The sequence below is a fragment of the Anser anser genome (assembly GCF_964211835.1).
Source record: "Anser anser genome assembly, chromosome: W".
NCBI lineage: Eukaryota > Metazoa > Chordata > Aves > Anseriformes > Anatidae > Anser > Anser anser.
Genome location: NC_139731.1, coordinates 16,117,115 through 16,144,911, shown reverse-complemented (window position 1 = coordinate 16,144,911; position 27,797 = coordinate 16,117,115). Strand labels below are relative to the sequence as shown.

Below are 27,797 nucleotides of genomic sequence, written 5' to 3'. Positions count from 1 at the left end.
GTGACCTCTGGTAACAGTTGAGTGGCTCCAATGTCATCCCGTTTTGCAGAGACATGAGGAGATGGAGGAAAAATGTGAGTGCAGTGCCAATCTGAATGCAATACCTTGTGCTGATGTTTGCTAAGCTCTTTCACAACAGAGGAGTTATGCAAACCCAGTAGAAAGTTATTAGGAAGCCCAAAGAGCCTGAAGACAGATCTGGTTCCTCAGCAGGAAAAGAACCGTTCCCATTGCATCGCTGATTTCAGGTCAGAAATATTTTCTAAAGCCATGAGCTCCCCAGGGTTTATTTAAGAAAACAGTCTTTTTTTTTTTTTTTTTTTCCTTTTTATTTATTTATTTATTTTTTTCCTGAGAGGTTTGTGGAGATTCAAGATACTCCTTTTTATTTGAGGGCAGTAACTTCTCTCGAGTGCAATCTGAAAGACAACTGGAATTTGGCTCAGTGCAGCATCACGGCGAGGAAGAGCCGTCCCTGCGTTTTACCCAGAGTCGTGCTCTCGCAGGAGCTGGAGTCTGAAGATGAGTGTTTGTGGCATTTTTTATGTTACCATGGGGATTGCTATAGTAACAATTCTCCTAACCCTTCATTTATTAATTTACTTTGTTCTAAAACTAAAGGTAAACCAAATATCCAAAGAAACAATAGCTTTAAAGAGATTTTACCCTTCGCGCAATCCATGTTTAATGTTCAGCGCAAGGGCCTTGAGTTTGTGTTTAAAGGACAACATTTGCAGATAATTTAATACAGTCAAAGGAATGAGATTCCACAAGGTTTCCTTTGAGACTGGAAAACAACAGCTGATCTATGTCATAACACATTACAGCACTCGGCAGTTTAGCAATCCTGCAGCAGCGCTCCCCCAGGCAGGAGGCAGCTCCAACCTGCCCCTCGCTGCCCGCGGGGAGCGCCCGGGCTGGGCGCTGGGAAGCCGGGCATCTTCCTGGGCATCTCTTGCCAGTCGGGGGGTGACGGGGTTCAGAGATGCTGCCGAGTGGCAGCTCCGCATCCAGCACGGGAATGGTTTCCCTCTGCTTGCGGCCCTCCTCGCCCCTTCCCAGGGCTGCTGCCGAGGGTTTGGGGTGGCCGTGCCGAGTCCCCGCGGGGTGCGGGGTGCCTGGGGGCTGCAGCCCCACCAACACACCGGTGGGGGCCGGGGGGAGGCCAGCCCCCGAGGCAGGGACCCGCCGTGCTGCTCCTGTCCCAGCCACGGGGGGCTGGGGAAGGAAAGGGGCGGCAGCGCTGCGTTGTGGGGGAAACGCAGGCAGAGACACAAAGGAAAGCCAGAAAGTATTAAATATTTTTAAATGCCTGTTTTATTTTACAAGGTGCAAATATTACACTTTGCAGTTACGTAGTAAATACCAGATTACCAGGTAATTACGCTCAAACATTACCAAGTACTGTACCTGCAAAAATAATTGCCATATTAAGGGCAGTTATTCAGTCCCTCGATAACCCTACAGTTTAACAGTTAGAAACAAATATATCATTTATTCTCTTCACATAAAAGCTACCGACCGTTCAGGTATTGCATATGATCAATAGGGGTTTTTAATGGAAGTGCTGCTGATCTAACCTAATAACCAGAGTATCACAAAAGGCAATAAGCAGCTAAAACCAACATGTGAAGCAAAGTCTATATAGCAAGATTGGGAGCCGTTCCAGGGCCCCAAAGGGTCTTCAAATCACTTTATTTTTATGGGGTAAACGTAACCACGTCAAAAACCAAACTTGACATTTTAAAGTGGTTTAAAACTCACTGTAAAACCTTACTCCAGGCATGAGCTTTCTTTACAAGGTCTCAGCCCTGCAGCTATTGTTGTGTCTGTGTAGTTCGGCTTTCCTGGGTTTATTTTCCATGACTGGGTTGTTGTGTTCTTTTTTTTTTCTTCCCTATTTTTTTAAATAAGTTTTATTGATGTTCTTTTCTTTAAAAGTATATATATATATATATTTTTTTTATTTTTTTTTTCCTCTTTTCATTCTATACTATGTAGCAGGTCTGGCTGAAGGGTACCTTGGCCATACTGTGTAGCCACTTCCTTAGCACACAAAGCTGCATTTTCATCAGAATAGGCCAAATTAAAGGCTGGAGCTGTAAATATAAACTCTGGGATTTATAAGGCAGTGTCGGGTAGTTTGGTGGCCACCTTCCGTTGCCTTTCAGCAGACGTCTCCATCCCATAGGTGTGCTTGCAAATCCTCCCTTCGAAGGCTCTAGAAAGCTGTATTCCTCTCTGAGCGCTCAGGGGAGGGATGCAACCAGGGTCAGGCAGGGGCCATTCAGGTTTTGGGGCCAGGTTTAAGGGGAAAAAGGGGCTCTGGGCAGCAGTGAGCTCTGCTCATCTGCCCTGGCACAGGGACAGCTGCTGCAGGGGTAAGGATGGGGGCGAGGAAGGGGTCGCCTGGCAGCAGGAGCCCACCACTGGCCTTCTCTTGCACATGCTGGGGTGTCACTGAGCACAAATATTCTCACAGAAAAGTAAAAAGGAAAAAGGCCAGCCTTTCCCATTTGGTGTGTGTGATGCAGCTCGTTACTCGGCGCCGGTGAAAGCACGCTGTGTCCCTGCTCTAAAACTGCGCTGGTCCGAGGGATGATGCTCAGCATGGTGACGGCGCCTTGTGGCCACCATGCCCAGAGCCTGGAGCGTTCAGCAGGCAGCCCACGTAGTGCTGGCTCCAAACCAGCATCTCCTGCCGCCGTGACTTACAGGAAAACCATTCCAGGGGCTGGGAGCAGCACGCGGGACGCCGTGGGGATATGGTTATGCATAGAGCGAGCGCAAGGAAATCTGTCTCTTTGTGAGGGAGAAAATGTCATTCCCTACTTAGCACTGCTTTGCATATTCTTTTGTAAACACAAAACTGTTGTTGGCAGCAAAAATTGCTTTTCTGTGGAAGTTACAGGGTCACGGCGCAGGTGGAACAACACGGCGGTGACAAACAAGGTTGGCCGTGCTCATCTGCAGCGTCAGGGCAGATGCTGCCCTCAGCGAGCTGCCCCCACCTCGTCCCTGCCTCGTGCAGGTGTCACCGAGCGGCTGGGCAGCTCGGCCGCCGGGGCTGGTGCAAAAGGAGTGCTTCACACGGGCGCAGCTCCTAAATCCCCAAGGGCCAGAGCCTCTGGGGCGCCCTGGGCAGGTACAAGCGCCTGGGGACCAGACCTCTGCCCTCAGCTCTCCTCCTTCCCCGTGCTCTGGGACAAGCAGATACCAAGGGCCAGGGGACGAGCACTCCCGGCAGCAGCAGTGTGCCGTAAGAGGAGGCTGTGCTGCAAAGGGAAAGGCAAAAACTGCGCTGCGGTGCTGGGGCTGCAGCAAAGGGTGGGGAAGGGCTGCGGGGGGGTGGCCGCAGGTAGGACGGGGGAGGCGGCTCCGCGCCGTCCGCGCCCCTCCGAAGCGCTGCGTCTCTGAGCAGAAGTGGCTAACAAATCTCCATATGGCACGCGGCTCGTGCTGGCGGCCCCAAATCGAGTTAGGATGAGTAAGAGGAATTGTACTTCATTGTTATTTTTAATATTTGAAACTTCGCCTATGTTGGAGGCACGACATTGCTCAGCGTGTGAAGTACACAGAAAATAGCAGCTAGTGGCATAATCCCCGTTTCAGAGGAATCCAGGGAAACGTCACAAGGAGAAGCACGTTCCAGAAAGGATTTTTTTTTGTTGTTGTTAGTTTTCAGTGGCTCTAATATTGGTCAAAATGTTGTAAATCTGAGGTAGAAAATTCTATTAGTATCTCATTCGCAACAGCCTTAACTGTGAAGAAAGAACTGGATTACTGTGAAGGGAAATGAAGGGTTTGTGTGCCAGACTGGGGGGAAATCCAGGAGCGCTGCCGGCCGCAGCCCGTGCGGACACAGGCCCTGGGGGGCTCTTGCCACTGGGTTTCCACCTGGGCTCCGACCTCGAGCAGGGTTTCCTTCAGAGCTCAGTGGGTAGAGGCCTGGAGCTCACGGGCATTTTGAGCGTGCTGTTCTGCAGTAAGAAGGACTTAGGCACTGCATCACCTTGGCACTGACCTCCGGAGTCAGTCCCAGACCAAACACCATGGTTTTCGGAAAGCCCCCCCCCAAAGCTGGGACTGGCCACAGCGGCGGTTAAATAGGACTGGGGAATATGGATCATACGGTGCCTCGGGAAACTTTACTCCCCATCTAGAAAATCGGTTTACAGCTCTTTGAGACGATAAGACATTCTCTGCCCTACTTAGAAGTGGGGCAGATTTCCCAAAATGTTTTGGTATTAAAAGATACGTCGAAGATCTTACCAGGTCCTTCAAAAGCCGCTAAGCACTGAAACCTGTGACAGTGAGAAGCCTACTTTGGGAAGACGTATCAGGTGCCTGTCTCTAAAGTTTAATTTTAAAGGAGTGATCCCCATGTGTTGAAGTGCCGAGCAGATCAGCACCCAAACCCGGATCCTTGGAAGATTTTTTTGGCACTTCTGAAGCCAGTAGCATTGGGCACAACCCAGACCCATGCACCCAGAGCCAGGCCTCCGGAGGGGAACCCGGAGTGCCCATGTTAGCACCCGTCCCGCGGGACCACGGTGGCTCTGCGGGGTGAGCGAGGCACAGCAAGGCTGCTGGAGCTTGTGCTGGAATGGGGCTCGGTGCTTTCCAGTCACTGTGGTTTCACCCACGCAAAAATGTGTGACAAGGCTTTGGAAGGCTTCGGGCACCGGTAGCATGGCTGAAGGAAGGGGAAGAAGAGGCCAAGGAGGACGGGTGGGGAGGCTGCCCAGGCGCGCGCCTCCTGAGCACCTTCCCTGCCCAAGGCTTCCTGAGAACTTTTGAAAAACTCCATTAGCTCTCTCCGTTTGAAGGTGACATTTATTTTCAATTCTCCCCACAATATGATGATGAAATTACATGAACTTTAAACCAAACTTTTGTGCAACAGGATAAATAAGTCTCGCAGCTGACTGCGCCGATCCGGCGTCAGAACAATCGCGCCAGCGCTGCAATTTTATCATCTTAACAAACGTTTGTTTTGCATTTGCATTTGACAATGGAATTAATAAACTATTTCACCAATTTAAGTTTAATGAAAAGTGTATCTCACCACTCAGCTCCTGACCCCACTTATCTCGTTTATAGAGTTTGCAGTTTACATAATGGTAAAACGAGGCATTTTCTTTACATCATTTCAAACGCCTCCGTTTCCAATTTTCGTGGTAACAGTAAGGGCTCTTAACAACAATGGTCCATTGATCTGGGCTGTCTCTTACCTGCCCCGGAGCCGCCGGGCAATTGTTAAATGCAAAAGCCACAAAACCAGATAACAAAATAGACCATTAGTGTATAAGCTTTGGCCACAATGGTTTCAATAATAATTAATATGCAGGATAGCTAGTCGTGTCACACACCATTTCAGACTCGAATTGCATCTGTCAGTCCAAATTCTGACTATGTACGCGGCATCCAGCACCGAATCTAGTTAGACAGCTAACTGAATTAAAACAAAAATCTACAGATGCATGATAAATGCACAGGATGCTATGTCACACATGAATGACTTCTGTGCAGGCCAAATGACAGATGTATTTCCTCGACTCCAGGCCAGACTCCAGCACAAACCACTCTTCATTTATCAATAATTGGGCCTTAATTTCATTTGGCAGTGCTAGAGCAGCATGCTCAGCTTCCTCTCCAATAGACTAACACTAATTAGACTTTTTTTTGGGCATCAATCTTTTTATTTTATCCTCTAATAATCAACCATAAGCATAGCTATATCTTGCCTTTTTCGAGGGACATGGTGCGCTTTACTCATAACTCATTATTAGCAATAATGGAATGGGAATGGGAACTGTTCTATTATTTATGTCTGAGAGAGAGAGAGGCACGGAGGCAGGAGTGGGGGATCGTATTCTGCCTATTCACATCGAATCAATGTCTCGATTCGTTTGCCACCTCTTTTGAATAATAAATGTCATGTTCTATTAGTCCTTATATACCAAAAAGGAGATTTTAGTTAAATAGAGACTATTTATCAGGGAGATTTTGGGTAGAGTTGAATACAGGCACAGCAATTCTGATGTAAATGTGGCATGCAATATCCAGGCACTGGTACCATTAAGGCTCAGTCCCGAGGAACTGCTGAGCACTTCTGAGCAGTGCTGGGCATCTCAACTCCACTTAAAAAAATAAAATAAAATCAGTTCCGTGGTAATTATGGGCACCAGACTGGACTGCGTTTCTTAACTTCATGGTTTGCTAATGGCAGACAGTAAGATCCCAAACAAATCTGCCTTACTCATTTTTTTTTCCTACAGCCCATCAGATATGTGTACCTTAATGATTCTGTGATTCTGTGTATGTGGGCATATGTAGATACACACATACATGCACACACGTTTGTAGAGAAATGAAAGAATATGTAGGTGAGAGCGTGCATGCATATGCATAGAGGCAGAGACGGGATAATCTTATAGCTTATTTACACTGCACATTGTGCCATCAAAGGATTTACCCCTGCAGAGTTGAGCTTTGCAGCTAAATTCCCTGCAGTTTCAAATGCAGTGATTGAACTGACCTTGGTTTACGTAAGTTTTGATCTTATCACCCATCTTCCCCATAAGCTCAGAGACAAGCATGATATTCCCAAAGCCTTTTTCTGCCTTCAGGTGACAAAGTGAAAAGGCTGTTCCCATTTGCAGAGAAGACCTTCGCTTTAGGTAAGTGTTAAGCCCTATTGATTTGCTCCAGGGATCGGTGCTGTTCAGCGCCACTCGCGCTCCCGTCAGTGTTTTCGCACACAGCACTGTGTTTATTGGCACAGACTAAATCAGTGATGTGGTCCTCAGGGCTGATTGCTATGCCCAGATGATCTGTTGGAGTTTGCTGCATGATCCAATCTATGGCATAATTGAAGAGGATGAGGAACAAAATTCATCCTTGTTTCACCCCAGTAACTACGCCAAATTCAACAGAGAGCTCTCCATATGGTCCAACACAAGTTAGGTAATGTGTATATTATGCCATAATAAATGAAGTCTCATAGGTCTTAGTGGCTAGTTATTATCAGAGATCTTTCATAGCAATTCATTGTGATTGGAACAGAATGCAGCAACTGGAAAAATGATAAATAGTGCTGCTGTACGGTTATGATAGTGATGGAAAAATCTGGGCTCGCAGTCTTTTGCTAAATAACAATGTGCCCACATGTGTTCGCTCTCCACTTTTGGAAAAATCTAACTGCTCTGAATTCAAATTTATTTATTTCCAGGATGAATGCAGATGTATTTCAAGGGCCTCTTCCTAAATAAGCTGTGTAACTCCTGGGAGACATCTTTTCCCAGAGGGTACGAAATCTGGGAGTGCTCATTAGCTCTAGTGGCTGTTCCAGCAAGTGAGCGAAGGCAAAACATGCCTGGGAGTCAGACTCTCCTTTCCTTTTAGTTGGTGCCACCCAAATAAAAGCAGTGTTTAGACTCTTCCTTAAGGTGTCAAGCAGTCCTAAAGCTTTTTTTTTTTCTTTTTCTTTATTTTTTTTTCTCCTCTGGTTGGAAACGTGCTTAGATTCGTATCTTCCTCCTACTTCTTTGTTGTTGTTATAATTAAACTCTTTGTGTAATAAATTCACTGAAAAAAAAGTTCAGGTGGAAAAGTCATATCATGGAGTAATATCCCATGGGGGCAGTGGAAGTGCCGTCAAGGATGCATTTAAATACAAAGTACTAGTAAAAAGTTGTTTTTCTCTCCAGCTCCATTTCCATGCCCTCAGTGCACTAAGTAGCCACATATTATATTGCAATTCTGACAAATTATAGTGTTCCTTGTCGCTGCTACTCTCTACAGCAAGGAACTTTATTGTCAGTGTGATACCTGCCTTGCTGACTTATTTATTTCACTTGATGGGAACAATGAGGAGGCTCCTTCCCCCTGGTCCAGGTGCTCCTGGCTGTTAACTTACGCCCACGGCCTCAGCGAGTAGAGAAGATCCAGCACTGCCCCCACATCTGCCAATAGCCTAGCAGATATGCAGCCCAAATGTTTGGCACAACCACCAAATCAGGGCCGCTTACCCCAAAAGAATATTTTTCCTTTCTTGTTATTTTATTACATGTGATTTTGAAAATATAGATTTGCTTCCCAACCTTACCATTGCTTTCTAAAGTAACCCCAGAGCATCAAACGCTATCTATATATACACTCATTTTCACCATAAAAGCAACAAGACCAAATCTTCAAAAAAGTCCGCTCCAACTCAATAGATTGATTACCAGATTCAGCTCCTGATTATCTGGAAATGTGCAACTGCTTTTTCTGTCCATTGACTCAAGATGCAAGCCTGCCACTTAAAAAAGATTTGTTAATGAGGTTTCAGTGCCACTGGGCCCTTAACATTTCTTTTTTGCCTATAAACTAATTTTATTGTTTTACCGTAGTGAGGAAAATTGCTGCATTTGTCTCGGAATGAAAAATATTGCCCTATGAAAGATAAAGAGCTGATTAATAAAAGAAGGTTTTTAAAAATATATTATTTTGGGATAAAAACAAAGTCGATAAGCTCAGGAGCACTAGGGAGCTTTTTTACTTCCTTCGCGCTTCTCCAAGTTCAAATCTCAGCCCGAAACACCGGGAGAGGGCTTGAGTGGCCGACGTGCTCCGCAGGCATCTCCCGAGCTTGGCCCGCAGGCTGAAACCGTTCGCGCCTGCCGGGTCCTGGGGAAGCTCGATGCCTGGAGGAGCGGCGTCGTTCCGGAGAGCAGGGTGGTGGTGGCACGGTGGCCCGCACCCAGCCCTGCTCCACGCTGCCATGCCCGCAGGGACCCGCGCCGCAGGAGCGTCCCCGGGGCGCCCGCCGCACCTTCCCTCCCGCTGCCCCCACTTATCGATACCTTCCTCGTTCCCAGACTTTTCTGGTCTGTTACCATGGCAATCCCTTGCCTCAATGGGGTCCTTGTGAACTTGTTTACCATCCCAATTATAACATTTTCAAATCCAGGCTGATTATGACAGCTCTGTGTCGCCCATCTGTGCCTGATCTGATCAGCACTTCCACAACAATACGTTGGCAGGTCACCACCGCCCGCACCGCGCGCTCCCCAGCAGAAACGCAGTGCGCTCGGGTAGATGCTTGTGGGACGCGGAGGATCGGCTGCTCAAAGCCCAGCCTGCGAGGCAGCCAGGGGTCAGTGCCACGTCGAGAGGGCAGTCGCCATGCCGGCACATCCAAATCTCCTTAGAGGGAGGTAAAACACAAAAAGGAACAACTCCGCTGGCTTTGGGATCGTGGCCCTTCTGTGCATGAGCCGGTGCGGCCCTGCAGAGAGCAAGGTGCTGGTGCAACGACACCCAGGCTGCGTCCGGCCAGAAGGGCTGAATATGAGAAAAAACATGAGAAAAATATGAGAAAAATATATATGAGAATATATATGAGAATATATACGAACATATATATGAGAATATGAGAAAATATGAGAAAAAATGTGAGAAAAATGGGCGAGATGATTACATCAAGAAGAAACCAAACCACATACCTTCTCCTTCACCTCTTTTTATGACTACTGTTCAAAAAACAGCATGGTTTCACATGCTTTGTAAAGAAACCACTTTTTCCAGTAAAAATGCAATTTGTCCAGGGCATCGGACATGGCGCAGCCCAGGTAAGGTTCAGGGCATACCCATCGCTTTTTCCAGTTGACAAAAACCAGCCCAGCTCTGAGGCGCACAAACTCTTCTTCAGATCCTGCATATTCGCAGCTATATTTTGTGTGGAAAACCTGTTAATTTAACAAAGAGGACGGGGAAGGGTACAAGAAACCAGAGGCCTTAACATATCTGCCAGGGAATAGATTTGAACGGGTCTCTTAATCCTGCGGGCAGGAAGCTACCGAGATCCATGGCGGAAGTCACAGCCAAATACTTTCAGGCTAGAGATAAGCAGGTTTTGGTACAAATTTTCAACAGGGATGAAAATTTAGCCATTGGAAGCATCTAGCAAGAAACATAATGGAAAGTCTGTCCCTTCAAGTCTTAAAATCAAGACAGATATCCTTATGAAAGGGCTGTTCTAGCTCGGCAGCAGGACTGTGCTGGATGCAGCTATTCTGGGGTTTAGATTAAATTAAATGATGATAATGGTTCCTTGTCTCTGAATCTGTAAAAGAAAAGTACACTTAAAAAAATATGTTCTGGTGTCACTTGTGCCAACTTGTGACTCAACTGCAACATGCGCATATTTCTCACAGTTGAGGATTTTTCCAAATAACTCCGTGTTCTCAATAGGTTCATTATGAACCTCTGAAAGAGCATTGTTAGCATCAGCCCGGGACCGAGCCTCCTCCCGCTCCATTTCCGTCCCCTCTCCAAATCTCCTCCGTCGCCGGGAATGCTGCTTCCACTGGGTTTTCCCAATGAAGATAAAGCAAATCTGTCTGTCAGCATGTGTCTGATTAAGTATTTTCTTACTGTGCTTAAAAAAATAAAAAGTGCTTTGGCTGGTAACCGGGAAAGTGCAATGTTGCAGATGTCCAAAAGAAGTTCCTGAGACACCATTATAAAAACAACATTGCTCTGGAAAGGAACAAAACAAAACACAACAGGAATTCGTGTTCCCTCGACGGAAACATTACAATGCTCCGCAGATACCACGATAACTGGCTGAACACTTGCTTGGCGCTTAGGGATGCCTGTCTCAGAAGACATCGCTTTCCTGTGTACCGACAAAGCTCTTCCTGTGCAGTTTCACCCTGACGCGGCGGAGCATCACCCCCTGGCCCTTCCCCAGCAGAGCTCGGGGCGCTGCGCACAGCCTCTGAGGCAGGAGCTGGGAAAAGCTGTGCTGTGGCTCCTCGCGTCATTTAAGAACTGAGGGGAATTCTTCTTTCAGAACGGATAGTAAAAAACGGCCTTTTTCTCTTTTTCTCTGGCAGGGTCCCAGCCCGAGGTGCTGTGGCTGCGGGCAGCCCGTGCCACCCAGCCCGGCCGGTGGCATTGCCCCCCCGCCCGGAGCCCAGCGTGGGTTTGTTCTCTCAGTACAGACATCACCGGAGATCATAGGCTTGAACAGGCTTCCAAAGCACCAGTGCTCTCTGTTTTTTCTCTCATGTCATTTTCATCCCGTTTCTGTTTCTCTGCTCCAGTTCCAAATTCTGGAACAGGAATTGGGAGCGCTTTGCTTATGAGCAGCAGCGAAAGCCACCGATAACGGAGTGAGCGGGCAGCACTGGCACGGGGACAGCCGAGCAGCAGCCGCTGAGCTGCGCATCGCACCCTCCTCCTGCCCCCGGCCGGGCTGCCTGTCCTCGTGCGGGGAGGAAGAGCTCCGTCCTCATCCTCTGCATCTGCCTTCCGCGCGCGGCTGCACAGCGCGCGGCCATGTGGCCGTGGGGACCTGCCTCTCCTCAGGCGATTCGCGGCACCAGAAAAATGATGGGGTTTGGGGTGGTTGGCTTTTTTCTTTTGCAGAGCCATTTCCCGTTTTTGTTTGCCATTAAAGCCTAACTTAATTTCAGATGTGCCTGTGGCAGACCATTTTAGTTAAACGCCGCCTTGCCTGCCAGAATACTTCTACCGTACTTTGTTTTTTTTTAATCCCACTAAGCTGAGAACATCTTTTGCTTGGTTTGGAGAGACACAGCTGAAAAAAAAAAAAAAAAAAAAAAAAAGAGCACAGAAGGCCTGGTTTTAAAAATGGATGTGTCTGTGCGCTGGGGAGCGAGCTCCCTTCTCTCACTCGTGTCGGTGGTGCTGCTCGCGTCCGCAGGGCGGAGAGGGGCAGTTGCAGAGGCTTCTGCCCTGCCACTTTATAGGGCCTGCCAAAAATCGAGCTGTATGAAGGAGAAATGGTGTCTCCCTTTCCACAACACAAGCTGCCTTCCTTGCCAAAGCGAAGGGAGAGGAGAGCAAACCGTGGCGGTGACAGCCTCGTTCCCTGGCCGCGGGAGGGGACGCGGCCCGAGGGTGACTACAGCTCAGCCTCACGCCTCCGGTGCGTGGTGGCTTTCTGGGGATACTGAGTGCCACTGCTTTTGTTGTAAGGCACGGTGGTTTTGCCTGCTTTATTATTTTTTGTATTTTAATAAATATTTATGATGCTATTATTAGGTTGTAAGTTGCTGCATTATGCTACTAAGAGAAGTTCCTGGCAAAAAAAAAAAAAAAAAATCATCTAAAATCCTCCCAGTCCCAAGCTCTGACAAATGGAAGAAACCCTGGTTCCAGTTTCCCTGTGGAGGGTTCCCTGTGCCATGGCCCAGCCCTGCATCCCATTCCTGCATCCCTTTCCCACCCGAGTGGGAAGGGAAGCGGGGCCCGAGTGCAGCCCAGGCCTGCAGCGCGGCCGGGGCGGGTGGCACCGCGGTGGCCTCGTGGGGCCGGGGCTTTGGTGAGCACAGGCCCTGGGTACGCCTGCCCACGGGTGGGTTGGAGCTCTGCTTGTTGATCAGATGATTCATCTTCCTTGCTGGGTCTTTGCTTTAGATCCGATTTCCAGGGCATTTGAAAAAACAAAGCAGAATCAGTTAGGTTACCTAAGTTGATTACCGTGTTTGTTATTTAAAACAGAAAACTTCTATTAATACATGACAAGGCAACCGCCTCTGGTCCTTCCAGGGGACGCAGCTGTGTCCTCACGCTCAACCCCAAGCCCGGCCACGCTCGCCCCTTCTCCCCCCCGCCTGGTTCTCCCCCTGGCCGGGTGGTGGCCGTGTCCCAGCGCCGGGGGCAGCTCCCGCGCTGGGGGTCCCCTGGCTGCGAGTCGTGCGGCGGGGCTGCTCGTGAGCATCCCCAGCACCTCCACGGCACCTGGCAAGTGCCAGGGCCCCTTCCTGCTCCCATACAGCCCGGGCTGCTCCCCCAGCCCCTGCCCTGCGCACACCAGAAGCCCCTTGGTGCTCTGGGTGCTCGGGGAGGAGGAGGAGGAGGGTGCTGCTGGATGGCAGAGGCGCTCTCAGCGCACGGCTCTGCACCGAGTGTCATGCTGCACATTTGGCTCTGGGCCCAGGGCTGGATTTAGTCATACAGTGTTAATTTTAAATTCTTAAAAATACCGAGAGGGAAGCGGGGAGGGCAGCTGGAGGACTCCGTTAGTGTCGGCGAGACAGATCCATCTTTGTGGCACAGCGGGGACAAAGGCAGGGAGAATCAGCTGGTTTCTGCAGCGTTTGAGCATTTTGTTAGCGATGGGCAGGGGGCAGGCGTTGGCCTCGCCTCATGCCCACGAGAGGGGAGGTGCCCTCAGCTGTTGGGGCAGGGGGCTTGCTGCCCAGCTCTGTGGCAACCCTTAGTCCTGCAGAAAGGTCCCACTGCCGCCAAACCCATGGCTTCAGCCAACAGCGGGGGCTCGCGCCAGCCCCACGGCCGCCCCAAGGGATGGGGCTGCGTGCCCCCCGGCCCGGGACAGCTCCCGCAGAGCCGGCGCTGACACCGGGGATTGCATAAGGCAGCCGTCAGGAAATAGCAACGCCACCGAATGAGTCACACAGCCAGCCTCTCGCTGGAGCTGTGAATTTCTCCTTCAGGAAAACGTTTGGGGAATTTTCTGGAAATTGATAATTTGCTTTCAGTGACTGCATGGACAAATATTCACAGGCCTTTTCCCCAGTGAAGCCTGAACAGCTAAGCGTTGTCAGGATGTGCCAGTAAAGGCCACAGGACAGAACACGCAAGCAAGCCTGGGTTTTATTTGATTTTCTATGGCAGGTGGCTCGGGCTGTTGCTGTGTGCTGGTCAGAGCTGCAAAGGTGCCTCTGCCATCGGGACCCTGCACATGCCGGCAGAGCTGACGGGCACCACGCTCACTTTTCTGCAGGGGCTGTGCTTTTAGCTTTATTCCAACAGATCCCCAGCACCCCGGCACCGCAGCCTCCCGAAGCCACCCAGCAGTGACAACCAGGCGGCCGCCGGCAGCCCCGGCCCCGGCGGTGTGACACCGGCCCCTCCGCGGCTGCTGGGCCCGGACTAAGAGCCGGCCTCTTCTTTTTGTGGTGAATAATTAGCTTTTTTTTTGCACAGAAACTTTCCAATGTGGGAGCGAGCACTACTTTGCCCAGGAAGGGCATTTTTTAATTGGGGATGACCAAAAGACAAATAAGAAGAAGAACAGGCTCGCTGTGAACCTTGGGATGATTTGCAGTAACCCTCGGCTCCCTGGAAATACAGATCGTATGTCTACTGGACATAACATATGACTAAGATTGGGACTTTTTTTTCAACCTCATTTTCAAAGCATACACACCCAAACAAGCGCTGTTCAGGTCTTCATAGAGTCATCTAGGTTGGAAAGCACCTTCAAGGTCATCGAGTCCAACCACAAGACCACGACGCCCCTTACAAAGCATCCTGCAGGAAAAAACATCAAGGGTCACACTTCGGCTTTGCCACAAACAATACGATATGAACTCCTCCACGAGAGGCTCCAAAATGTTTTAATTTCCTGTTTGTTTGTTTGTAATCTGGTACGGTCGCTGGCAAAGCCGGTGGCAGCGTCTGCCACAGCGCTGCTCTGGGGCAGGGACACGTCTGTCCCCACCGCAGGTCTCTCTCTTTCTCCCACCCACTTAATTTATGCTAATTATCAAATGCTGAATGTTTGGCTCCAAAATATCAGTGCTTCCAGTTCCTAGGTTTTCTCGGCAGAGGGTGAATAAAAGCGATTTGCTTAAATGGGGACTTAATATTCAAGTTTCTGTATCAGTCACCTATTTTTGATGGTTTATTATGATCAGAGGTACAACTCCATTGAGCGATCAGTGCCTGCGGAAATTTTAAAAAGAATGGGGAAAATTGTATACGGTTATAGAATTTTTGATATGCATGTTAGTTTTAATCTGAGCAACATTATCATAATTTAACAGAGGAGATGTGAAACATTCAGATACAATAGCTGATGTAATTAAATGTAGAAGGGAGCTGCAGAGAAATGACAGGTTTCCATTTTCAGTACAAACACTCTTCCAAAAATTATGGGTGCTCAGCAACAAATATGACACCTATCTAAATTCAGGAAGTACAAAATGTTCATATTCATATTAAAAGAGAATGTGCAATCAGAAATCAGGCTGAATGGCAGAAAAAAATGCAGACGCGAAGACCACATCAGATGAGGGCGAGGCGCAGCTGACCGAGCCGGCTCTGAGCAGCACCTCTTATAAATGTGGGGTAAAATCCTACGTGCTCTGATACAAGCGGAGCTGTGGGAGGCTAAAAGAGGTGAAATATTGCCCTACATCCCACTGACACGTTGCAACCCCTTTCTGTTATCTGAGCAGTGGGGAAACTGCGCTCTCCACGGGACTCCTTCCTGAGCCTTGACCTCCTCGTCTTCACCCTTGTCCTCCTCTTCTTCCTCCTCCTCCTCCTCCTCCTCCTCCTCCTTCTCCTCCTCCTCGATCTCCTGCTCCTCTCCCTCCTGCTCCCCACGGCACCGTGCCCGGGGCAGCAGACGGGGCTGGGAGGAGGCTGCTGAGACTCGGGGAGCACTGGGCAGAGGTGGAGGTGTCGCCGCGGAGCCGCACTGTGTGAAAAGGATGGGGAGGAGTGCACGGAGATGGGGAGAAGGCAGATTCGTGGGTGTCTGCTGATTTTATTTGCTTTATGGAAATGTAACAATTGCCTCCATTCAGCAGATGAAGAAATGAGTCACGGAGGAGCCGATGGTTCACATGTAGCTGTGTAGGACATCTGTGTCACGTCAGGCAACCGAGGCCTTTCCAAGGGCTGGCTGCTGCCCCCGCTCCCATCCTTCCTCCTTCCCCTTTGTTTCCTTCACCAGCTCCTTTTCAACCTAACGTGCTCCGTGGCGAGGGTGCTTCAGAGCAAGGGTGTTTCTCTGAGGCAGGAGGATCAGGACGGCTCTGCAGTCGCAGTTTCTGAGCTGAAAGGAATGTCAACTATTCCGTTATTGAAAACTAGGGGGAAGAATTACACCGGGCTGGGAGCAGCGGATAAACAGGCAGCTGGCACGGGGATTGAAATTTCTTCCTTTCCCTACCTTGTGCTTCTGCAAGTCACAACTTTGTCAGTGTGTGCCTAACTGTGGATTTAGAAACCCGAGTGTAGACTCCCAGCCTTCCCCATGTCTATTTGCGTCTCAGACATGAGGCCAGATGCTCGGCTCGGAGAGGCTGGTGCGCTTCCAGGGGAGCGGGGGGTGCGGGAGCCTTCCCTGCCCAAGGAGCTCCCTCGGTGCCTGCGGGCAGCCCGGAGGCACGCAGGCGGAGCAGCAGGGGGCTTCACCTTTCCCCCATCGCTCCTGCCGCAGGATGGGGGTGGCAGGGCCGCAGTCGGGCAGATGAGGTGCCTGGAGGCCGCAGACACCGCTGGCCCCCTCGTGCCACCGGAGGAGCCCCAGCTGGGTGCAGCCGCCGGGAGCGCGGGGCTGCGGGCACTGGGCTGCCACAAGGCTGGCGGGGGTCCCCACGGTGCCATCGGCCCCTGCCCTGACAGGGGGACCCGCGGGCAGCCGGTGCTCAAGGGGTGGGCACCAGGCTCAGTTTGCATGAAACCTGCAGAAACGTGCGAGGTGAGCGTCCTGGCGCTGGGCAGCGTGTGCAGCCGCCTGCCTCCCAACACTGCCACGCCGCATCTGCCAGGAGAGGACACGGCCCCGTGGCAGCGAAGCCCTCTCCCACGACCGGTCAGAAAAGCAGAAGATTTGGTGCTGCTTGTAAGGCTTCCTCCTCCCCTGGTGCAAAGCTCGTTTGCTTGGTAGACAGTCCTCATGAGCATTTCAAGCAGAAGGTAGAGCTGGCGGCTTGGCAAGGCCCACACTGAAAATCCGTATTTGGATCATGAATCAGTACCATAATTTCTGTGTAAAGGAACATTTCAGGAGGATTTATAGCATAGCATGCTAACATCGGATCTGCTTGTCACAGATCGTGTTAAAGGCTACAGATAAAAGGTTTGCAGTTTACAGCCCTGGAAAATTAGAATGAATTCCCTGCTGTGAGCACAGCGCAATGACTAGCAGAAATCTTCCCTCAGACACTAAGTTGGACCAAGAGCCACAGCTGACTGATGGCAAAAACAGCTTCGAGAAGATGGTTATGTACCCAGCCACCGAGAAACAAAACCTCGGGGGACAGTGAGCAGCGGTGGTGCCACAGCCCACGGCCTCGCATGGCGAGCACCAGGGGCCGGCAGGGACAGCACGAGGGTGTGCCCTGGCAAAAGTCAGGGGCACCGTGAAATGGCTGAAAAACACGTGAATAAATCTGGAGACAGAGTTCTTAATCCAAGACCTCTGACTCGTAGTGCACATCGTTTCCCTGTGTAATTTTTTTTCTTTCTTAAAGTTGCCATCTTATGTTGTGCACTGACTTCTGCTGTTCCTCGGGCCTTCCACGAAAGGATGCTGATATGAACTAACCCGCCCTTGACACTGGCAGGATTCAGGGAAGTTCGGCTCAAGCTCAGCTCCCACAGCCAACCTGTCCACGTCAATACGGCTGGGACCCCGCTCCCAAGCACGCAAACACGTTGCAGCTGCATTCCACCACCCTCCAGATTTGCTTGAAATTAAAGACTTGTGCTTAAAACTGTGTTCAAATCCGCGCACCCCTGAATAAAATCAGACATGTGCACGGCAGTTACATAGAAAACAGAAAGTCTACTTGCAACACGAAATTAGGCTCATTGGACTTGTTCAGATTTTTTTTTTGTGCAATTTTAGGATATTTGAACTCAAAAGACAAAGTAGAATTTCCAAACCATTGAAACTAATATGAAGAAAAAAATTAAGAAGTTTGCCTAAAAAGCTTCTGAAATGGGACCGGAGAATTTTTCACATAGAAGAAATGTACAAAAGCTCTATGAACATGTTTTCTCTTTTCAAAAGCTGTTTTCTAAATGTCAGTTTTATCGCCTTTTTTTTAAACCATTTATGACCATATGTGTTTTTATGATATTCACAACATGCTTGTGCCACACAAGATGCAAATGTAATTTCCTGTTATAATGGCACAATATGCATAGCAACAAATGAGAAATGAGTGACACAAAATAATGAAAAGTGGCTCTGTGTGTGTGTGCCGGGAGGTTTTTTTTTTCCCCCTAGGAGGGAATTACCCAGGGAGGTGACAGAGGGCTCCGGCACTGGGTGTCCTCGGGATGGGACCTCCCGCACCTCCACCTCTAACACGTGGAACCTGCATCTCCCCCAGAACGACCCGATACGCTTGCACGTCAGCAGCGATGTCGTTGCTCGCAGAGCAGCGATTTCAGGGCGTTTGGGGCAGGGCCACCCTCAGCAAGGCAGGTTGTCCTCCTGCTGGGCTTGCAGCAGCAGCCCCCAGAGCAAACCGCAGCACGTGGTGGCACGTCCCCTGCCAGCACCAAATGCCGGGCGAGCTCCTGCAGGACCCAGGGCAGGTGCTGAGAGCAGCCCTGTGAGGGCCACGGCACCTTGCAGCCGAAGGGCAGCACCACCCCGGCTCCTGGAGGTTCAGGGCCCGAAGCCTGCCTGGGCACACCAGCAGGCCGTGAGAAACGAGCACGGGGCAGTGCCTTTCTGACGGGGTTTGAAAGAGAAAGGGAAAAAAATGGAAAAAAAAAAAAAAAACATAATCAGGAAATGCTTGATTAAATGCCGTTTGTGCATGCTGTCCAAAACACCAAAACAAATGAAATGAAGAAGCAAATAAACAAGAAAAGGGAAAGAATTTCCTCGCAGGCAAAAGCGGTGCGGGGGCTGCGGGGCCAGCTGGGTGCCGGGGTCCTGCCTGCACGGGGTGGCCCTGGTGGCGGGGTGCAGCCCACAGCCGCTAGCACTGCACCACGGAAAGGTGTTCTTAAACCAGCTGCAAGCTTCAAAAGCCTCAAGTGAAATATTTTATTGCCTATTTTAAGCAAGCTCTGAGAGCACGACACGTTGTGACTGAGGCTGGGCAGGAAAATGCTGACTGAAATTGTTTCTTACAGGAAAGAACAGTTTGAATAAAACCATTTTTGTCAGGACATCACACTTGGCAAAAATAAATTATAAAGAAAAAACATTTGGAAACAAAAATGTACATTCAAAGTTTTATTCTGCTATTTTAAACATTTCAATTTTTCTAATGCTTTTCTTCTGTGTTCCTGTTATCACAATGGTGTGACATACTAGCACTTAGTTTGTCAGTATAGAATCAAGTATAGCATTTTTATTATTATTATTATTATTTTTGTTTGCATCCTGCTTATTAATCATCAAGGAAATTTGCAAATAGATACCAATAGAAACATTTTATCCTCCCAAGAACAATGTACTTTTCATCACTCTAAAATGATTTGAAAGCCTCATTTATTGTTTTATTCCAGAATCCACAGCCGATTACACGATCTTTTGGGTTGATGTGCTCCTCACAAAAGGCCAGACCTTCCCAAACACGCAGCGTTGAATTTGCAGATTCACGGACACAGAGGAACCACCACAGGCAATGCTGACACACGGTCCTGCGACTGAGATCAGCGGTGCAGTGTAAGCAGTACATGTCTTATGCACACAGAAATTAAAACAACATCTGAGGTGAAATTCTGAAAAACAGAGGAGAGTCCAAAAAATAGGAGTCGGTGGGGAAACCCCTTTTCCTGAGAAATTTTAAAAACATTTATACATTTTTTTTTTTCCAGCCTGGAGCAAGTGTCAGAACGTTATCATTCCTCATGGAGTGTAAATCAAGAGTTTTGGCCAGTTCTGGCTATGGCCTGCAGTGACACATACAGTCTGTTAAAAAGGGAAAAAAAAGTTGTCGTACTTAAAATATTCATACCTCGGCTCGCAGACTGACATGTGTAGCAGTTAGGAGGAAAACATTCCTGAGGGCTTCAACTGCCTGATTTTAGCTTTTGTAGGAATTACTCATTGAATAATAAATTCCTATGAATTATTTAGAGATTTTTCGTGTAGCACACTGGAAAACAATTCCCACCTTGATCCGCGTTTTAAAGTACACAACTTTATTACAACTTCAGAAGGGCGATCTTGCACCTTGCTCGCCGTGTGGCAGCTTGGCGCATTATTCGTGATAGCCTCGGCGGAAGAGTGCTGACATATTTTTCTCACACGTCTCCGAGGTCACAGGTTTAAATCCCAGCGGAGACCAGGTGTAGGCTTCCTCCACCATCTGTGAATCCAAGATGAAATATTTCTGCTGCATTTGTGAAACGCGCGGGAGGCAGCCGGGCGCGTTCCCCGCCGCGCATCCCCGACCTCGAGCCGCTGCTGCAGGCAGCAAGAGGGGGCACTCGCCACAGAGGGGTGTGGGGTGCACCAGAAGCACGATCGTGCTGCCAGAGGAGCTGACTGAATTACTCGTGTACGATGTTTGATTCGAATTGATCATCTTTTGCCCTTCGTAAGTCATAAATGTCTGACACACGACTGGGGTGCGCTGCCAGCAGCTGCTGGCCGGCCTAGGCCGCTCGCGGTGTGTTTGTCCAGACTGGGGCTGCCCCGCTCGCCGCCAGCCCTGCGGTCACCGGTCAGACAGGAGCCGGCACAGCCCAGCCACGAGAAGGCCTGGGGAGCCCATGAGGGACATCAGAGCAGCATTCGCAGGCACGGCCAAGGCCACGAAGCCTTGCACCAGCCGGCTGCTGCAGTACAGGGACAGGACTCCGCGAGTGGCTGCGTCACCCGACAGCGTGACTGGGTTCCACATGTGGGTTCACTGATTAAGAAAACGGGGTTGTCCTCATCACCCACTTCATGCCTGCCCCAGCCATGCCATCGGGCGGCTTCTGACCGTGTCCCTCCACTGCCACCTCCAACAGCTTCCCGCCCGCCTTGGCACGAGGGGACGGGCAGCAGGGACCTGGGGACGGCACCAGGATTTCGGGTCAGGTCAGGCCGCGCCACAAGCATCAGCCTCCGACAGAGGGGAAATGAAATGAATTTTAATCTTTAACAAACACTCTGGAAGTGCACCGGTGATGGAGTCAGAGCAGGGGGCCCCAGCAGGGCTGGCTGGGCACAGATCCCTGTGCGAGGAGTCGGGGCTGGCCTGCCACATCCCGTATGTGTTCGTCAGCATCAAGCCGGGGGACGCTTCTTCTGAATGTGTGCGGGACCGTGTTGTCCTAATTTAGGAGCTTTTGTGTCTCACCATAAAGAGCCCTAGAACAAGACGATTAGGGGAAAACTCTTTGAAAATCAGAGCCCATGTTATTGCTTCTTGATGGACTAACAATTCAGATCTAATTGATCACAGCATTAATTATACATAATCTCTACGTACGAGGGCAGCCTTGTGGGATATTTCTAATCAAATTAAAACTAATTCAAAGCAATCTGACATTACAGAATGTTTTGTCTCTATTTTAGGACAGGGAGTCAGGGGATATGAAATGCATATTACATCTCGATCTGAGTGCATGCACTGTAAAAAGGCCTTTAATATAATCACTTCCACGCAGCGGTGATTATGAGTACAGTAGTTGTGCAGCTCACAGAAATGATTTAAAAAAAAAATAAAGCGGACTGGCAACATGAAAAAGCTGCTCTGCTGAAATGTCGGCGTGAGTAGGTGAGCTTGTGCCTGAAGGAAGAGCTGTGAGGACGGGGCGCTGCTCGCCCTCCCAGGCCAGCACGTGCCCATGTGTGCTCGAGCACACCTCCAGTCAGCAGAACATTTGGGGAAAAACGTTCTGAACAGGGACAGACTGTTTAATCAAAGCCCTAGTAACATATATACATTTGCGGATTAAAGGGCTTTTCATCATTTTTAACTGAAAGCACGGGTAGATATGTTTTGATTTCTTTTTATGAAAACACTCTGAGGAGTTCAGAGGATGTATTTAAGTTAAAAATAGTGTTTTTAATTGCAAGTCAAAAGGCAGTGTGCTTACCTCACAGCTTGAATGGAGCCCATCCAAAAACACACAGCAAGAAAAAAGGCGCGGGAGCAGATTCTCGTCTGGTGTAAATCAGCGCGGCGTTGCTGGCTTGGTCCCGCCGAGGGTCTGCTCTCACTTATCCGCTCCTCCCGGCACCCCCACCCCTGCCACCGCCCCCGTCCCCATCCCCGTCCCCATCCCCATCCCCATCCCCATCCCCATCCCCATCCCCATCCCGTCCCCGTCCCCGTCCCCGTCCCCGTCCAGCAGCTCGGCGGTGCTGGCGGGGGTCAGAGCCCCGCAGCCGGCGCAGGTGGGGCGGCAGCGCTCGCCTTTGACCCGAAGCTGCTAAGATCCTCGGGCGGCTGGCGTTAGCGGCTTCCCGTGTGCTCGGAATCCAGCACAGGCTGGAAACTTCAATAAAAAGTGCTTTATTGATTCTAATTAAATCTTTTTTTTTTTCTTTTTTCTTTTTTCTTTTTTTTTTTCTTTTCTTTTTTTTTTTGAAATGGATAGCAGACACCGATCCTAGTTAACTTTAATTTAGGACTGACATTTACATGCTGTCTAAGAAGTGGGAATTCAGAGTGGACAATTCATTTTAATTTTGGTGAAAAATATCATTTAAATGTCAGAAAACTGCATATTTAACATTTGCAGTAATTAAGTGACTTTAATTTAATAATAAATCTCTCTTGTCTCTATCTATTTACACTCACTCCTCTGTCCTGTCCCGGCACTTTCTGTAGAGATTGAACTACTACTAATTACTTCTTTTCAAGTGTAAATATCTTTTAATACTTTCTTCTAGCCAGGTAGCACGTTTACTATTTAGTTGATAATAACTTTTTGTAATGAAATCCTTGGTTCAGGGACTTCTTTCCTACGACAAGCTCCTGCGTCTGTCCCGCAGCAGAAACAAGTCTAGACGAACCAGGCTGCATCTGGTCTGGGTGTAAATTCCTCCTAACCACCATCTGGAACGGTTTTCGTGTAAACACAAAGAAAACCCTACAGTCCCCCCCCCCTCCACCCTTAGACATCCTCAAACCATTGCTAAAATTCACTTTTTCCATTTTCCCCCTTGGTAGCGCTGGGTTTTACCAGGCACGCAATGCAAATGCAGGGCCTCGATGTTAAATTTTCTAATCGAAGATGAGGATCCAAGGGCTCTCGGCATTCTGCACCAAGGCCCGGTAGTCGGTGACACTTCCCCTCCCCCTCCCCTTCCAGGTTTCTCTTCTAGTTTCTGTTCAAAGTTCAGAAGAGAAACACTTTTTCCATAAAAATTTCTCCTTTAGTGCAAACATCCCTTAGGGGCTTATTCTGCATGAGGAGCTAAACCTTTAAAATTTAATTTGGAAGAATAAATGTTCATGCTAAAATGTTCAAAAAGTCAGTCTTGCTGTCTTCTGATGCGGCATTAGCTAATGTGTGTGAAAAAATTAAATACATTTCTGCATCGTGACGGGACTCCAAAGAGGAGTGAGCAGTTCTGGGGAGAAATAGCGAGGGAGAGGGAAATTCTGCAAACAATTCTCTTTTTGCTCCCTGGCAGCCCTTGGTGCACCTCACTGTCCTGTGCCAACCCTGCCTATGGGATCAGCTGTTCCTCGGGGGGAAAACCCCCCAAGCACCTGGGGCAGCCCATGCGCCCCACGGCTACACAAACCCAGCGTGCCCACCTCCGCCGGCGCTATGCGCTGCCCTTCCCCTGTCCTTACAAAATGCACCGGTAGCAAGCACCTGAGGTTGCTCTCTCCGCAGGATGCCCTTCACCTCGGCTCGCTTTGCTCTCCTGCATCCATACATCTTGCGGGGCTGCGATGTCCGGCTTCAAGCTGCCGCTGCGCCTCTTTGCTGACTGCTCGGGATTTTGCTCCATATGTTATAGCTAGAAGTGTACATGTGTCAAACCCCTTTTTGAGCAGAGTTAGCTTAATGATACCTATTATTTAGGAACTGTAAATCAGTTTAATATTCTAATTAAGCCGTTCAGTACCTTCAGACACACGGCGTACTGGAGTCCTCGGGACCATATGGATATGCAGGGGGCAGCGCGGCACGCAGGGATTCGGCCATATGACTCCCATTAATAAATAGGAGGTGCAGGAAACCCACCTCTGCTCCCGTGGTCTGACACCCTGCAGACCCACCAAAAGCAGGAACCTGGGAGATTTGGGCACCTGAATACGGCAGTGATGTGTGCCTGCTGTAAGGCTGTGGGTAGCGCTGGGTTTGGGGTCAAGCTCCACGTAGCCCCGGGCTCACAGTGTCCCCATCCAGCCACGTGAGGGTGGCTCCCCGCAGAGCTGGCCCCAGGGAAGGGGATGGGGACGTGGGGACACAGGGACACGGAGGGGCTGGGCCGTGCTGGCTGCGGGGCTGCGTCCCATCCGTGTCCCCTACACACATGGCTACATGCACCACAAGCAGGAAAAACCTTACAGCATCCCACCGCCCACCCCTGCACATGCCTCAGCCCGACAGGCTCGCTGCAGAGATGCCGTTCTCATACATCACACAATTATTTATGAGTTAAAAATTAATCCTAATTAATATTGCAAAGACCAGAATCCAGTAGGAAGGTGCTTTGTTATAGGATGTGCCCAGTCACACACCTCCGAGGATGGACTCATTCAAAGAAATCTTGAGCTCCACAACAGATGTTCCTAAATGTTTGGATTTATTTTTTATGAAGGTTTTACAAGAATCAATTCCAGTTTATAAGGCTTTTTTTTTTTTCTTTTTTTTCTTTTTTTCTTTTTTTTGTCCTGAGGACAGAAGAAGATTTGGAGAGCACTTTCTTTCTCCTGTTCTGGTTGAAGCTTTACTTATGGCTTTTAAAACTCCCCAGTTTTATGTGAGCTGCAGCCTTGCAGACAGAGCAGCTATCGCATTTCACAAATCACTACTTCTCGTACCGTGTTACATGTGAAATACTGGAGCTGCTAGACTGCGGGATGATAGATTTACTGGGCACATGATGCAGAAAGAGAAATTAGCTCTACACAAGGCAGTAAATATTTTTTAATTTTTTTTTTTTTAGGTGAAAAGGGGCCGCTGCCAGCACTGATCACCTGAGGCATGGGAGCGAGCTGGGGTCAGCCGGGGCCGGTCCCCGAGCCCCCATCCCCATGCACACACGTGCACCAAGGGTCAAAAAAAAAATTCAGCCATTTCTGAGAAAGAGGCTATGGAAAAATGCATTCTTCCTATTTTAAAATACTCTGTCAGGCTTTTCTTTCATAACAATGTTATATCAGACAGCTTGGGCCCACCTATAGCATTCTGTGCAGCATAAACACTCGCCTTTGTCTCTGTTGTACCAGCGTGTGTATATATTTATAGAGAGAGAAAGCAAATATCATTTACAAGCAAAGGTCTCAGACGAGATATTTGTTGAACAATCTTCCTGAGGTGACTAGAAATTGATTTTTCTAGTAATGTCAAAGTCTGTTGACAGAACGAGATAAAAAGAAAAAACATTTATTATGAAAACATTCCCAAAGTTAAACCCTGCCCCAAGCTGTCCCCACGCACGGGGGACGCTCAGGGCTGCCGACAACCGGACAGACACCGGGGCACTGCCCCAGCCCGTGGCAGCCCGTGGGGTGGCCAGCACCCAAAACCCCAATCATCCATCCCAGCTCCTCGAGCACTGCCCAGGCTCCTGCTCACCCAGCGCAGCCCCCCGGGTGCAGCCCCTGCGCCGCGGGATGGGGTCTTCTCTATCAGCGTTCAGCCCTTGATCAAGTTCCCAGGCACTTTGTATTACACTTGATTTAGCTTTGCTAGACTAAGCACATTATTAATTGGTTCTCTTTTTATTTACAATACTATTGCTTGAAATATATACTACACTCGGTAATTGAATTTTTGGAATACAGTAATTAAAAAAGTCAAAAGAGCAATAAACAGAAGCGTTAGTAAATAATTGCATCTGAGAATGAGCATAAATCATCCAGATTAAATGATTTTATATCATATTTGAACTCTTTAATTTTAATTTATGGTTTCCAGACAATTTACAACCACTGCTGACTTTGTTTTCCTCTGTCTGCCTCGTAGCCTTAGCGCTGATAAAAAGGGTTTCAAGAATCCTTAGACTTTTTTAATGCCGTTTTCCCATGTCGTTTTTTTTTCACCCTCTCCAGGTGCAGTCAACGGTCGGACACCGGGGTCAGCAGGAGAGAAGCGAACGGGGACCAGCGATGGCCACTGGGCGAGGGCTGGCCCGTGCAGTCTGGAGACAGGAGCGGGGCTGGGGCTGGGCAGGGGCAGCACCCACAGCCCCAGCGGCTGTCCCAGGCTGCTTGCCGAGCCCAGCACCCCTCCAGCAGGGAGGGGAAGGACTCATCCCAGCGTGTTTTAGCCCAAGGATTTCCAAACGGGCTGTCCCATAGCGAATGGTGCCGCTTGCACAGAACCGGGTCAGCAAGGTGGGCAGAGGCCACCGGCCCCCAGGGCAGCGGCTGTGGCAGAGCGGGGTGGGTTTACGCGGTGTTTCACTTGGCATCTCCTCCTTGAAATCATGCGTTATGCGGCTTTGGTGGCCTTAATTTCACTGAAAATTCCTGCGAGTCAGACTAAGAGAAAAGAGCCGTTATTTAGCACAGTATTAGAAGGAAATTCACGGACTGCTAAAGCTACTTCTGTTTGAAGTTTGTTTACTTTTTTTGCAGGGAGCTGAACTTTATTCATTGTCACTTTTGAAATGTGCCATCTTTCTGGATTACACTTGATAAGCACTTGCTGAGGATATAAGCTATCAGTTTTGTAGTTTTGATCTCCCAGAATTCAATTTTTTCTGGCTTAAGATCAAAAGATGACAAATATCTTGAAAGAAGACAGAAGCTTTATTGTTGCTATTTGAGGATATCAGCATGTCAAAAGTAGAGACGGGTTGTAAACTATCCTGTTATTCGGGACAAGTATTTCCAACCTACACATTAACTTGGGCTTGATAATTTTGCACATCTTTATTGGGAATAAAAGATGTTCTGTCGCGCTGCTGATGGCGTCCACTCGCGGAAATCTGACAGGCGGTGCGGTGACTCTTCTTCAGGCATTTGAAAATGTCACTGGGGAAGTGCTGCTGCCAGAGGCAGATTTTAACTGGCACTGGGAGGAATCGGCGTATCTCAAAGCATCTTTTGGGGGAAAAAAAAAAAAGAAAAAAATAAAAGAAAGAAAAAAGAAAGAAAGAAGAGACTTGCAATGCTGGCATCCAGAAAAACCTTCTACAGGGAAGGAAGGATTACAGTTATTAGAAAATGCTGAATGAGGGGGGAAGTTATCCCGCTAGGGTCCCCCTTTTCCCCAGGGGAAGCACAGAGTTGCTGGGGATGGGTCAGCCAGGCTCCAGCTCCCAGGGAAATAACAGGCCACAGGCAGCAAAACCATGGAACACAGCGGCCAAAACACGGGGCCAGGAAGGAGAGGAGAGGAGAGGAGAGGAGAGGAGAGGAGAGGAGAGGAGAGGAGAGGAGAGGAGAGGAGAGGAGAGGAGAGGAGAGGAGAGGAGAGGAGAGGAGAGGAGAGGAGAGGAGAGGAGAGGAGAGGAGAGGAGAGGAGAGGAGAGGAGAGGAGAGGAGAGGAGAGGAGAGGAGAGGAGAGGAGAGGAGAGGAGAGGAGAGGAGAGGAGAGGAGAGGAGAGGAGAGCATCACCTCCTCCCTGCAGAGCTGCCACCCCACGGCTGGGCGCTGCGGGCAGGAGCCGCTGCGGCGCTGCGTCCCCCTGATAACGGCAGTGCCACCCGCGACAGCAGTGCTTCCAACCACCACAGCATTAATTGTTCTGCGGCATTAATTATTAATTTTCTTCATAGCAACCTGGTGCCTGGGGAATCACCTGCTTTTCTGGCTGCCGTACAGCGGGAAACAAACTTGCCTCCGAGTGCTCGCAGCCCCTCTGTGCCCCTCGATTCCCCTGCTGCAGGCGGCACTGAAATAACCCTGCCCAGCACCATCCTGCCCAGCACCGTTCTGGGGATGGCTGGGCCTCCAGGCTCTGTCCCACGAAG

The 27,797-nt window shown here is 49.3% G+C and overlaps 1 long non-coding RNA gene across 1 annotated transcript; it reads left to right on the top strand.

Annotated features, from left to right (window-relative positions):
* On the top strand, window positions 1–26,670 carry LOC310888632. The gene is made up of 3 exons (XR_014575986.1): window positions 1–248; window positions 19,255–19,414; window positions 25,929–26,670. It is a non-coding gene; the product is annotated as an uncharacterized lncRNA (long non-coding RNA).
* The last annotated feature ends 1,127 nt before the right edge of the window (window positions 26,671–27,797 follow it).